Here is a 12818-nt window from a genome sequence, read left to right as displayed (position 1 = left end):
GATCTAGACTGTTCTCAGTGGTAGCAGATGACAGTACGAGGAGTAACGGTCTCAAGTTGCAGTGGGGGAGGTTTAGGTTGGATATTAGGAAAAACTTTTTCACTAGGAGGGTGGTGAAGCACTGGAATGCGTTACCTAGGGAGGTGGTGGAATCTCCTTCCTTTGAAGTTTTTAAGGTCAGGCTTGATAAAGCCCTGGCTGGGATGATTTAGTTGGGAATTGGTCCTGCTTTGAGCAGGGGGTTGGACTAGATGACCTCCTGAGGTCCCTTCCAACGCTGATATTCTATGATTCTATGATTCTCTGACTGGAGGATAGCTAATGTGACACCAATTTTTAAAAAGGGCTCTAGAGGTGATCCTGGCAATTACAGGTCAGTAAGCCTGATTTCAGTACCGGGCAAACTGGTTGAAACTATAGTGAAGAACAAAATTGTCAGACACACAGATGAACATAATTTGTTGGGGAACAGTCAATATGGTTTTTGTAAAGGGAAATCATGCCTCACCAATCTACTAGAATTCTTTGAGGGGGTCAAAAAGCATGTGGACAAGGGGCATCCAGTGGATATAGTGTAGTTAGATTTTCAGAAAGCCTTTGACAAGTTCTCTCACCAAAGGCTCTTAAGCAAAGTAAGCTGTGATGGGATAAGAGGGAAGGTCCTCTCATGGACTGGTAACTGGTTAAAAGATAGGAAACAAAGAGTAGGAATAAATGGTCAGTTTTCAGAATGGAGCACAGGCGCCGATTCCGTGGGTGCTCTGGGGCTGGAGCACCCTCGTGGAAAAATTGGTGGGTGCTCTGCGCCCACCGGCAGCTCCCCGCCCCAGCTCACCTGCGCCTCTGCCTCCTCCACAAGCACGCCGTGTGCCCGCTTTCCCCCTCCCTCCCAGCGCTTGCTGCCACGAAGTAGCTGGGAGGGAGGGGGTTCAATAGGGGCAAGGAGGGGGCGGAGTTGGGGTGGGGACTTTGGAGGAAGGGGTTGGAATGGGGGTGGGGCTGCGGGTGGGGCGCAAGCACCCACCGGCACCATGAGAAGTTGGTGCCTATGGAATGGAGAGAGGTAAACAGTGGTGTCCCCCAGGGGTCTGTACTGGGCCCAGTCCTATTCCACATATTCATAAACGATCTGGGAAAAGTAGTAAGCAGTGAAGTGGCAAAATTTGCAGATGATGCAAAACTACTCAAGATAGTTAAGTCCCAGGCAGACTGCGAAGAGCTACAAAAGGATCTCACAAAACTGGGTGACTGGGCAACAAAATGGCAGATGAAATTCAATGTTGATAAGTGCGAAGTAATGCACATTGGAAAACATAGTCCCAGCTATACATATACAATGATGGGGTCTAAATTAGCGGTTACCACTCAAGAAAGAGATCTTGGAGTCACTTTGGATGGTTCTCTGAAAATATCCACTCAATGTGCAGCAGCAGTCAAAAAAGCAAACAGAATGTTGGGCATCATTAAGAAAGGGATGGATAAGACAGAAAATAACCTATTGCCTCTATACACATCCATGGGATGCTCACAGCTTGAATACTGTGTGCAGATCTGGTCGCCCCATCTCAAAAAAGATATATTGGACTTGGAAAAGGGTCAGAAAAGGGCAACAAAAATGATTAGGGGTATGGAACAGCTTCCGTATGAGGAGAGTTTAATAAGACTGGAACTTTTCAGCTTGGAAAAGAGAAATCTAAGGGGGGATAAAATAGAGGTTTATAAAATCTTGACTGGTGCAGAGAAAGCGAATAAGGAATTGTTATTTATTCCATCACATAACACAAGAACTAGGGGTCACCACATGACATTAACAGGCAGCAGGTTTAAAACAAACCAAAGGAAGTCTTTCTTCACACAACGCACAGTCAACCTGTGGAACTCTTTGCCAGAGGATGTTGTGAAGGCCAAGACTATAACCGGGTTCAAAAAAGACCTAGATAAATTCATGGAGGACAGGTCCATCAATGGCTATTAGAATCAGAATTTTTAGACATGTCTGTGGAGTCGCAGGGGGCCGTGGACCACAGGTTGTAAACCACTGTTCCATCGGCACCGAGTGCAGGGTGCTCTGAGGCTGGAGCACCCATGGAAAAAAATAGGGGGTGCTCAAAACCCACAGGCAGCCCTGTGGGTCAGCTCCTCTCCCTCCCCCACCCAGGGCCTCCCACCTGCCGGAGGACCCTGCTCAGCAGCTCCTCCCCCTCCCTCCCTGAGCCTCCCGCCCGCCAAGGATCAGCTGTTCAGAGGCGTGCAGGAGGCTCTGGGGGGGACTGGAAGAGGCGGGGGGGCAGAGTGGGGGAATGAAGAAGGGAGGCGGGGTGGGGGTTTGGGGGAAGGGGTGGAGTGGGGGCAGGACCTGGCGGGGAGGGGGAGGAACAGGGACAGGAAGAGGCAGGGGGAGGGGTGGGGTGGGGCAGAGTGGGGGCATGAAGAAGCGAGACGGGGTGGGGGTTTGGGGGAAGGGGTGGAGTGGGGGTGAGGCAAGAAGAAGCAGGGTGGGGGTTTGGGGGAAGGGGTGGACTGGGGGCGGGACCTGGGGGGGAGGGGTTGAGCAGCCCCAGGGAACTGTCAAAGTCAGCGCCTGTGCCCTGTTCTGTGGGAATGACGGCCTTTCGCAGACTCCTTAGACGTAGTTTGCCAGCCCCCGTTTGTCCTCGGGCCACAGCTGGAGAACCACTGACATAACCTGTTCAGAACAATCCCCATTTCCCCTCCGGCATTTGTGCTCCTGCCAGAATCGCACTGAACTCGAACCTCCCACAGAGCCGCCTCCTGCTGCCCCCACCAAAGCACGGATGGGCTCACGCCGGGCACCGCCAGGCGTTTCCTCAGCGTGAGAGCCATTAGCCTGGTCAGCAGGGGGCGCTGCAGACCCATCCCCTGAGTCATTTCAATCCAGCCCTGGGAAAGCCCTGCACTGCCCGGGGACAGGGCCGGGTCGGGAGGGGCAGGGCGAGCTGTCCCCAGTCGCTCGGTCCCAGCTCTGATTTCCGGGGGGTAAATGCTGCTCTCGGAGACGCTCCCGCAGCTGTGCCCAGACCACACTGGGGCTGTGTAGCCTGTTTGGGTCGTCGGCTGGGGCTGTCTCGGGATGCCCAGCTCTGACCGAGGGCATAATTGGGCTCTGTGATGCCAGGACTGAGACCTGAGCCGTTCCATGGATGCCGATCTAAGAGATACGGCCCCAGGCCTGATGCCTGATACTCACCCCCTTCCTGAATCACTGCCCCCGGGGCAAGGGCCTCCCACCCCACCACCAGCTTCACCAGCTCCAAAGGGCCCTGTCTGCCTGTTGGTGCTGAAATCCCCGTTATGTTTGAACAGTCCCGGAGGACAGGTAAATATTTGAGGGTAAACCAGCAAGGGGCAGTGACCTGGGGTCAGATCTCTGCATCCCTGGAGCTGACAGTGAGCCAGGGCAAGCAGGCTGCTGCCTCACTGTGGAGGTGTCTGCGGTGGTGGGGGAGGGGAGGTGACAGACCAGCCCTCTCCCCTCCCCCTCTTCCCAATCCCAACTCACTACCTTGTGTTTTCTTCTGAGTCTCTCTCTGTAGGACCCAGCCAGTCCCAATGGATCATACATCCCTCTCCCGCCCCCGTCTGCCCCCTGCACTGGACGGGACATTCATGAGACACAATGCACCCCCACCCTCACTGCAGGGATTCAGAATGGACTGGGTGTAGGGGACTCCGGGGCAGTGCCAGGTTTACTATGGTGCCAGTGACTCCATGGCCCATGCTCAGAAGGGGCCCTGGCCTGCTCTGCTTACACTGTACCCTGAAACCCCGCCAGCCCCCGCACTCCACCCCACACACCACTTCCTTCTCGTGGCTTGTCCACCAGCTGGCCGAGGACTCCTCTCCGCCCTCTGGCCCCATCCACCGGCTTCTTGTCAGTGAGTTAAAGAAGTATGGGCTGGATGAATGGACTATAAGGTGGATAGAAAGCTGGCTAGATCATCGGGCTCAATGGGTAGTGATCAATGGCTCCATGTCTAGTTGGCAGCCGGTATCAAGCGGAGTGCCCAACTGGTCGGTCCTGGGGAGTGTTCCCACTAATTTTTCCCACCCATGTGCGAAATTAATTTTGTTATTTGCACCAATATGAAGGTGATACGTGAGGGTTGGGGTGCAGGGGTGTGAGGGCCCCAGCTGGGGGTGCAAGCTCTGGGGTGGGGCTGGGGATGAGGGGTTTGGGGTGTGGGAGGGGGCTACGGGGCCACGGTGGGGAGAGAGGACTCCCCCCAGCTGTCTCTCCCCACAGCAACACCTGGGCTGTGAGGGAGAGACACCTCTCCCCACCACGGCAGCTCCGGGGCTGGGGCTGCAGGATAGGCGCCCCTCCCCCGGCCCCAGCAGGTCCAGGCCGGGGCTGGGATTGGGCCAGGGGAGGGGCGCCCCAGCTGCACCTGGGTCCGTGCCGTGCCTCCCGGGCCGTGACTGGGGTTGGGCCACACTGCCCTGGCCATGTCTGGGGCCGGGCTGGGCTGGGCTGGGCCACGCCACCCTGGGTGCTCCTGGGTCCAGGCCGGGCCACTCCAGCTGGGCCTGGGTCCACGCTGCCCTGGCTGGGTCCACACTTGGGGCCGGGCCGGGCCAGGCCTCTCTGTCCATGCTTGGGTTTGGGCCAGGCCACTCCTGGGTTTGCACTGCCCCGAGCCGTGCCTGGGTCCGGGCCCGGCTGCTCGAGCTGCGCCTGGATCCAGGCTGGTCCAGGCCGCTCCTGGGTCCAGGCTGCAGCTTGGGCTGCTCCAGGCTGCCTCAGCAGGGCTGGGAGCCCCAGCCATGGCAGGTTGGGGGCCTGGCTATGTTGGGGCCGGGGAAGAAGCTCACCTCCCTCGGCCGGTTCCAGGCCATGGCAGGTCCCCAGGCAGATTCCCTGAGCACCTGTGTCGTGCGAAATAGGCTGCTGCATGGCCACACAGTTTACAGGGAATTTAGGGTGTGGGGTCAGTTTTGTTCAACATCTTCATTAATGATCTGGATGATGGGATGGATTGCACCCTCAGCAAGTTCGCGGATGACACTAAGCTGGGGCGAGAGGTAGATACGCTGGAGGGTAGGGATAGGGTCCAGAGTCACCTAGACAAATTGGAGGATTGGGTCAAAAGAAATCTGATGAGGTTCAACAAGGACAAGTACAGAGTCCTGCACTTAGGATGGAAGAATCCCATCCACTGCTACAGGCTGGGGACTGACTGGCTAAGCAGCAGTTCTGCAGAAAAGGACCTGGGGATTACAGTGGATGAGAAGCTGGATATGAGTCAGCAGTGTGCCCTTGTTGCCAAGAAGGCCAACGGCATATTGGGCTGCATTAGTAGGAGCATTGCCAGCAGATCAAGGGAAGTGATTATTCCCCTCTACTCAGCATTGGTGAGGCTACATCTGGAGCATTGCGTCCAGTTTTGGGCCCCCCGCTACAGAAAGGATGTGGACAAATTGGAGAGAGTCCAACGGAGAGCAACAAAAATTATTAGGGCGCTGGAGCACGTGGCTTATGAGGAGATGCTGAGGGAACTGGGCTTGCTTAGTCTGCAGAAGAGAAAAGTGAGGGGGGATTTAATATCAGCCTTCAACTACCTGAAGTGGGGTGTGACGGGTTGGGTCACAGAAACCCCCTTGGGAGCTGCCACCTGATGTGCTGAGACTACCTCTGAGCCTGTTTTCCCTGGCAGCTTGGGACTTCAGTACACTGCCTTGTTGTGCCAGACACGCCAGCCTGCTATAACCACAGACCCAGGTCTGAACCACATCCCCCAAAAGCTGCAGGCTTAACTGAAAACAGCTTAAGAAGTGCTCTTGTCTCCAGCACCCAGATCCCAACTCCCAATGGGATCCAAACCCCAAATAAATCCATTTTACCCGGTATAAAGATTATACAGGGTAAACTCAAATTGTTCGCCCTCTATAACACTGATAGAGAGATATGCACAGCTGTTCCCGCCCCGCCCCCCCCCCCCGGGTATTAATACTTACTCTGGGTTAATTAATAAGTAAAAAGTGATTTTACTAAATACAAAAAGCAGGATTTAAGTGGTTCCAAGTAATAACAGACCGAACAAAGTGAATTACCAAGCAAAATAAAATAAAACATGCAAGTCTAAGCCTAATAAGGTAGAAAACTGAATAGAGATAAAATCTCACCCTCAGAGATGTTTCAATAAGCTTCTTTCACAGATTGGATGCCTTCCTAGTCAGGGCCCAATCCTTTCCCCTGGTACGGTCTTTGTTCCAGCTCAGGTGGTAGCTAGGGGATTTCTCATGACTGCAGCCCCCTTTGTTCTGTTCCACCCCCTTATATATTTTTGGCACAAGGCTGGAATCCTTTGTCCCTCTCTGGGTCCCCACCCCTCCTTCTAACTGGAAAAGCATCAGGTTAAAGATGGATTCCAGTTCAGGTGACATGGTCACATGTCACTGTAAGACTTCATTACCCACTTGCCAGCCCACAGGTATAAAGGAAGACTTACAAGTAAACAGAGCCATCTACAGTTAATTGTCCTGGTTAATGGGAGCCATCAAGATTCCAAACCACCATTAATGGCCCACACTTTGCATAATTACAATAGGAACTCAGAGTTATATTTCATATTTCTAGCTTCAGATACAAGAACGATACATTCATACAAATTGGATGACCACACTCAGTAGATTATAAGCTTTGTGATAATACCTTACAAGAGACCTTTTCCATGAAGCATATTCCAGTTACATTATATTCACGCTCATTAGCATATTTTCATAAAATCATATAAAGTGCAATGTCACAGGGGGGTCCAAAGAGGATGGAGCTCAGCTGTTCTCAGTGGTGGCAGATGACAGAAAAAGGAGCAACGGTCTCAAGTTGCAGTGGGGGAGGTCTAGGTTGGATATTAGGAAACACTATTTCACGAGGAGGGTGGTGAAGCACTGGAATGGGTTACCTAGGGAGGTGGTGGGATCTCCATCCTTACAGGTTTTTAAGACCCGGTTTGACAAAGCCCTGTCTGGGATGATTTAGTTGGGGTTGGTCCTGCTTTGAGCAAGGGGTTGGACTAGATGACTTCCTGAGGTCTCTCCCAACCCTGATATTCTATGATTCTATGATTCTCTGTGCCCCCTGCCTCTCTGCCAGTGCACCTCCAGCTCCGGGCCGTCTCTGCTTTCCACCACCTGTGTAGCCCCACCTGTCTCCCTGGAGCTGAGCTGCGTGGGACTGGTGCAGAAGCCTGGCCAGTCTCAGCCAGTTGATGGGGGGCAGGGTGGGGAGCTGTCACGGAGTCCCCGGGTGATGCTCTGGAACTGCTCCCTATGAAGCCAGTCAGGACTCTGGGGAAGTCTTCTCTCTGTGAGCAGACTGTCTTCAGGACACACAGCTCACACAGCTTCCACCTTCCTGGGTCTGACCTCGGAGCATTCAGCATCCTCTGCCCCTCCGTGCGCTTCCCACAGCGAGTCCTCCCAGGCGGGGTCCTGGGGAAGCCAGAGGGTCCTGCCCCCCAACTCCGCAGTCAGACGTGACTGTCAGCCAGCCAGTAAAACAGAAGGTTTATTAGAGGACAGGAACATGGCCTAAAACAGAGCTTGTAGGTAGAGAGAACAGGACCCCTCAGCTGGGTCCATTTTGGGGGGCGGCAGTGAGCCAGACAACCACATCTGCACTTCACTCCATGTCCCCAGCCAGCCCCAAACTGACTCCCCCTCCAGCCCCTCCTCCTCTGGGCTTTGTCCCTTTCCCGGGCCAGGAGGTCACCTGATTCCTTTGTTCTCCAACCCTTTAGCTCTCACCTTGCAGGGGGGAAGGCCCAGGCCATCAGTTGCCAGGAAACAGGGTGTTGGCCATTCTCTGTGTCCAGAGCCCTGCACACACCTGCCCTCTAGGGCTCTGCAATGATCATACACCCTTATCCCCCCACCTAGATACTTAAGAACTGCATAGGGGAAACTGAGGCACCCCCACAATATTCAGAGGAAACATTAAGAACAGTCCCGCTTCGTCACAGGAGCTTGGCTGGGGCCCCTCCAGGCAAGTGGGTCCTGAGGGAGGCTGGTTGGGGCAGGCCCTGGCCGGGCTGATCGTGCCACTCCTGAGGGGCCAGAATGATTCTCCACCCCGGGACCAGCCCTGGCTGCACTGGCAGCTCAGCCTGGCAGACACAGTCGCCTCCCAGCAGGGCCGATGAGTGCGGCCGGGAGGCAGGACATGGGGGAGTGGGTCTCTGGGGGACCGGGGGGGGTGCTGGGCTGTGAGGGGGCGGAGAAGATCTGTGTGATGGGGCACTAGGGAGTGGGGGCTCTGTGTGGGATGCTGGGAAGTTGTGGTGGGGCTGTGGGCAGGGGGTCACTGGACCGGGTGGTGGTGTGCAGGGCACTGTGCATTTGTGGCAGGGTCTGGGGCGGGCGCTGAGCATAGCAGGTCCGAGGGGGCTCTAGCCATAGGGAATGGGGGGGGTGTTCTGGTGTCGGGTGGGAGAGATGTGCGGTGCGGGATGGCCCACCCCCGAGGGAAAGGGGCATGCTGGCAGCAAAGGGCCAGGCGGGCCACTGTGTGTCTGGCAACTGCCGGTTTGTAAATAGTGCCCTTGCACTGGGCTGGGAAGAGCGGGGCCACCCCTGCCATACCATACCCCTGGCCAGCTCCTCACTCCGGGGACTGCCCCCCCCCCCCCCGCGCTATACTCCATTGCCCCCATGGAAGCCAACATATATGTTTGGTGCTGGGCCCACAAAAGGTTAATCTGGCCCTGCTTGGGGCAGTGGGTATTTCTGTTACCCAACCGATTTCCCCATTGCACAAGGAAACCCAGTTCTCTTCCCCCCCGGAGCGAGGGCAAACATGGAAACTGAATTCTCCTCCCAGCCCAGCTGGGGCTCTGCTGGCGCGTGTGTGCCCGTGTGTGAGTGAGAGCGCTCAGCCAGCTGGTAGATTTTTGCACACCAGGTAATTATTTCATACCATAAACGAACATGATTCACGTGGCGAAGCTGAGGGCTGGAACGTTAGGAAATGCCCGACTCAAGGAACGGACAGGACGTGCTTGTGTCAGAACACACTGTACTATGACGTGCTCGCACGAGGGGGCCGAATGAAGGATGACACGGGCAATCTGCCTTCTGGCATTGCTGAACTTTTCACTTCTAGACTTTGCAACCTTAATGCTCCTGGGATGGAGTTTTTGTGTTTAATTTTTGTGCTGGGGGTAGGGGTTAAAGAAAAACAAACATTTTCTGGAATGCCCCTGTAAAGACCCCACCACTACAGCCCAGGGCCATGGAGTGTAAGGCCAGGAGGGACCATTAGATCATCTAGACCAGTGGTTCTCAAACTTTTCTATTGGCGACCCCTTTCGCTCAGCAAGCCTGTGTGTGCGACCCCCCCTTATAAATTACAAGTCCTTTTTTTATATTTAGCACTATTATAAATGCTGGAGGCGAAGTGGGGTTTGAGGGTGGAGGCTGCCAGCTTGCGACCCCAACATAATAACCGTGTGACCCCCTGAGGGATCACGACTCCCAATTTGAGAACCAGTGATCGAGACTGACCTCCTGCATAACACAGGCCAGAGAGTTTCATCAGTTATCCCTGCGCTGAGTCCATTCCTTGTGTTTGATTGAAGCCCGTCCTCCCGAAAGGTATCCAGTCTGGATTTGAAGATGTCCTTTGTTGTTCTCTGCATCCAAACTCATAAATAAGAGCCAGTGGAAAAATGAAAGTTGGCTCCAAGCACAATGCACCTTCCCCTAGGCCAAGGTGTATTTCGATGGGAACCCATAGGAGGATCTATTTTGTCTGTGCCCTGACCCATCCAGGGGGTCCATGGGGCTGGCTCAGTGCGGTAGAAGAGCAGGGTGAGTGCACATGGGTCTGTGGGGCTAGGAACAGGCTCAGCGGCAGTGGGTCTGTACAACATGTTCAGTGTGGAAGGAAGAGACCAGGGCTGGAGCCACAGGCTCTGGCTTCCTCTGTACCCTGGGGGTGCTCAACCCGCTGCTCTGCCCCAAGCCCCCACCCCGCCCCTTCCCACCCAGTACCACCCCTCCCCCTAGCGCATCCTGTCCCCGCTCCTCCCGCTCCCTCCAGCTCCTCCTGCACACTGTGGAACAGCTGATTATGGAGGGTGGGAAGCGCTGGGAGGGAGGGGGAAGAGTTGATCAGCTGGGCCTAATTTTTTTCCATGGGTGCACCACAGCTGAAGTCAGAGTCGGTGCCTAGGGCTGGAGTGTGCTCAGCGCAGATGCAATGTACAGAGACTTTAGCAGCAAAGATTTATAGATTCCAAGGCCAGAGCAGACCCTTATGGTTCATCTAGTCGCACCTCCTGTATAACCCAGGCCAGGGAATTCCCCCAAAATAATTCCTGGAGCAGAGCAAATCAAGGAAAACATCCAACCTTGATTTAAAAATTGCCAGTGATGGAGAATTCATCACAACGCTTGGGAAATTGTTCCACTGGTTAATTACTCTCCATGTTAAAAACATACACCATATTTCCAGGCTCAAAATTTTTCTAGCTTCAACTTCTACCCATTGGATCGTATTATGCCTTTCTCTGCTAAATTGAACAGTCTGTTATCCAATATTTGTTCCCTGTGTAGGTACTTACAGACTGTAATCGAATCACCCCTTGGCCATCTCTGTGGAAAGGTAAATAAGTTCAGCTCTTGAAGATATCACTATAAGGCACGTTTCTAATCCATTAGTCATTCTCGTGGCTCTTCTCTGAACCCTCTCCAATTTATCAAATCCTTCTTGAATGACGGACACTGGAACTGGACACAGTATTCCAGCAGTGGTCGCACCAGTGCCAAATACTGTACAGAGATAAGATCACCTCTCTGCTCCTACTCCTGATTCCCCTGTTTATGCATCCAAGGATCACATTAAACCTTTCGGACACAGCATCACACAGGAAGGTCATGTTCAGCTGATTATCCATCACTGCCCTGAAATCTTTTTCCTGTAAGTATGGCCTACAGTCTTTGTTCCCAGATGCATAAATTTACATTTAGCCACACTGAAACTCATATTGTTTGCTTGTGCCCAGTTTACCAAATGTACCAGTAAACTGTCCTCTTTGTTGTTTACCACTCCCTCAATTTTTGTGTTGTCTGCAGGCTTCATCACTGATGATTTTAGGTTTTCTTCCAGGTCATTGATAAAAATGTTAAATATCATAGGACAAAAAAATGATCCTTACGTGACCCCCTGGAAACTCCCCTGATCAATCATGGTTCCCCATTTACAATTACATTTTGAGACCTATCAGTTAGCCAGTTTTTAATCCATTTAATGTGTGCCATGTTAATTTTATATAATGTTCCAGTTTTTTAATCAAAATGTTGTGTCATATCAAGTCAAACACCTTACAGAAATCTCAGTATAGTACATCAACACTATTACCTTTATCTACCAAATTTATAATCTCATCAAAAAAACATATCAAATTAGTTTGACAGGATCTGTTTTCCATAAGCCCATGCTAATTGGTATTAATCATATGACTCTCTTCTAATTCTTTATTAACCAAGTCCTATATCAGCCACTCCATTATTGTGCCAGGGATCCATGTCAGACTGACAGGCCTCTCATTACCCAGGTCATCCCATTTACTATTTCAAGTATTAGCACAGCATTAGCTTTCTCCCAACTGTCTGGAACTTCCCCAGTGTTCAAGACTTACTGAGAATCACCATTAATGGTCCAGCGAGCTCCTCAGCCAGCTCTTTTAAAACTCTTGGATATAAGTTATCTGGAGCTGCTGATTTTAAAATGTCTCACTTTTGGTAGCTGCTGTTTAACATTCTCCCCAGATACTAGTGGAAGGGAACGAGTGTTCTCCCTTTAATATGATATGACAACTTTATCTGTTTTTTCCCAAATGCAGAACAGAAATATTTATTGAACCCTTCTGCCTTCTCAGCATTCAGGAGCAGCAGAAGCTCCCGAAAAGTGGGGAGCCACTGGTGACCAAGCAATGGCCCCACCTTTGCATCGCCCTCTCCACCCGAGGCCACATCCCCATGTCACCTCTTTCCCCCAAGACCCCCCCCCCCCATTCCCTCCTCTCCGCCCCCTTGAACCCATTGCTTGCCCTTACAGATAGTAAAAAGTGGGAGGGCATAGCCCTGCCACTTTTAAAAGTGATGGGGCCATGGCCCCTTGGCACCCCCATTCCAGTGCCCTTGTCTGCATTTTTATTGATAATTCTACCATTTCATCTAGTAACTGACCAATACCATTGTTAGAATTCAAATTGTTCTTAAGAACCAGTTTTTAAAGTATATTATTGTCCTTAACTCTGCTGGCCATATATTTCTTCTTGTATCGCTTTGCTTTCCTTATCAATTTTCTACAGTTCTTAGCTTCTGATTTATACTTATTACTGTCAACTTCTCCCTTCTTCCCTTTGATATACATCATTTTTAAAAATATTTTATCGTTGCTTTCATGTGCCTTCTAAGCCAGGTCAGTTTTTTAACCAGTATGGCTTCCTTCCTTGATGGTGGCTTTTGGAGCATCTAATAAAGTGTTCTTAAACAATTTCCAATTATCAGTCCCACTTTTCTGATTAAATTCTTCCTCCCAGCTGGTTTGGCTCATAATTGTTTTCAGCTTTATGAAATTGGCCCTTTCACAGCACCAAGTACATATATTTCTGGTTTGGACTTTATTCTGTTGGTGCATTATAAATGTGATTGTCAGGATCACTTGTACCTAGGCTATCGTTCATTTTTAGTTCTGTGATCATTTTCTCTGAAGTTGTCAGTGACTCAGAAACAAGTCTGAGACACCCTACTGACTTTGTGCACATGGCAATGGTCTGTACTTTATAATCTAG

The sequence above is a fragment of the Natator depressus genome, chromosome 27 (genome assembly GCF_965152275.1).
Source record: "Natator depressus isolate rNatDep1 chromosome 27, rNatDep2.hap1, whole genome shotgun sequence".
NCBI classification, from domain to species: Eukaryota; Metazoa; Chordata; order Testudines; family Cheloniidae; genus Natator; species Natator depressus.
The sequence above is the reverse complement of the archived record's forward strand: the minus strand, read 5'-3'. Positions refer to the sequence as shown.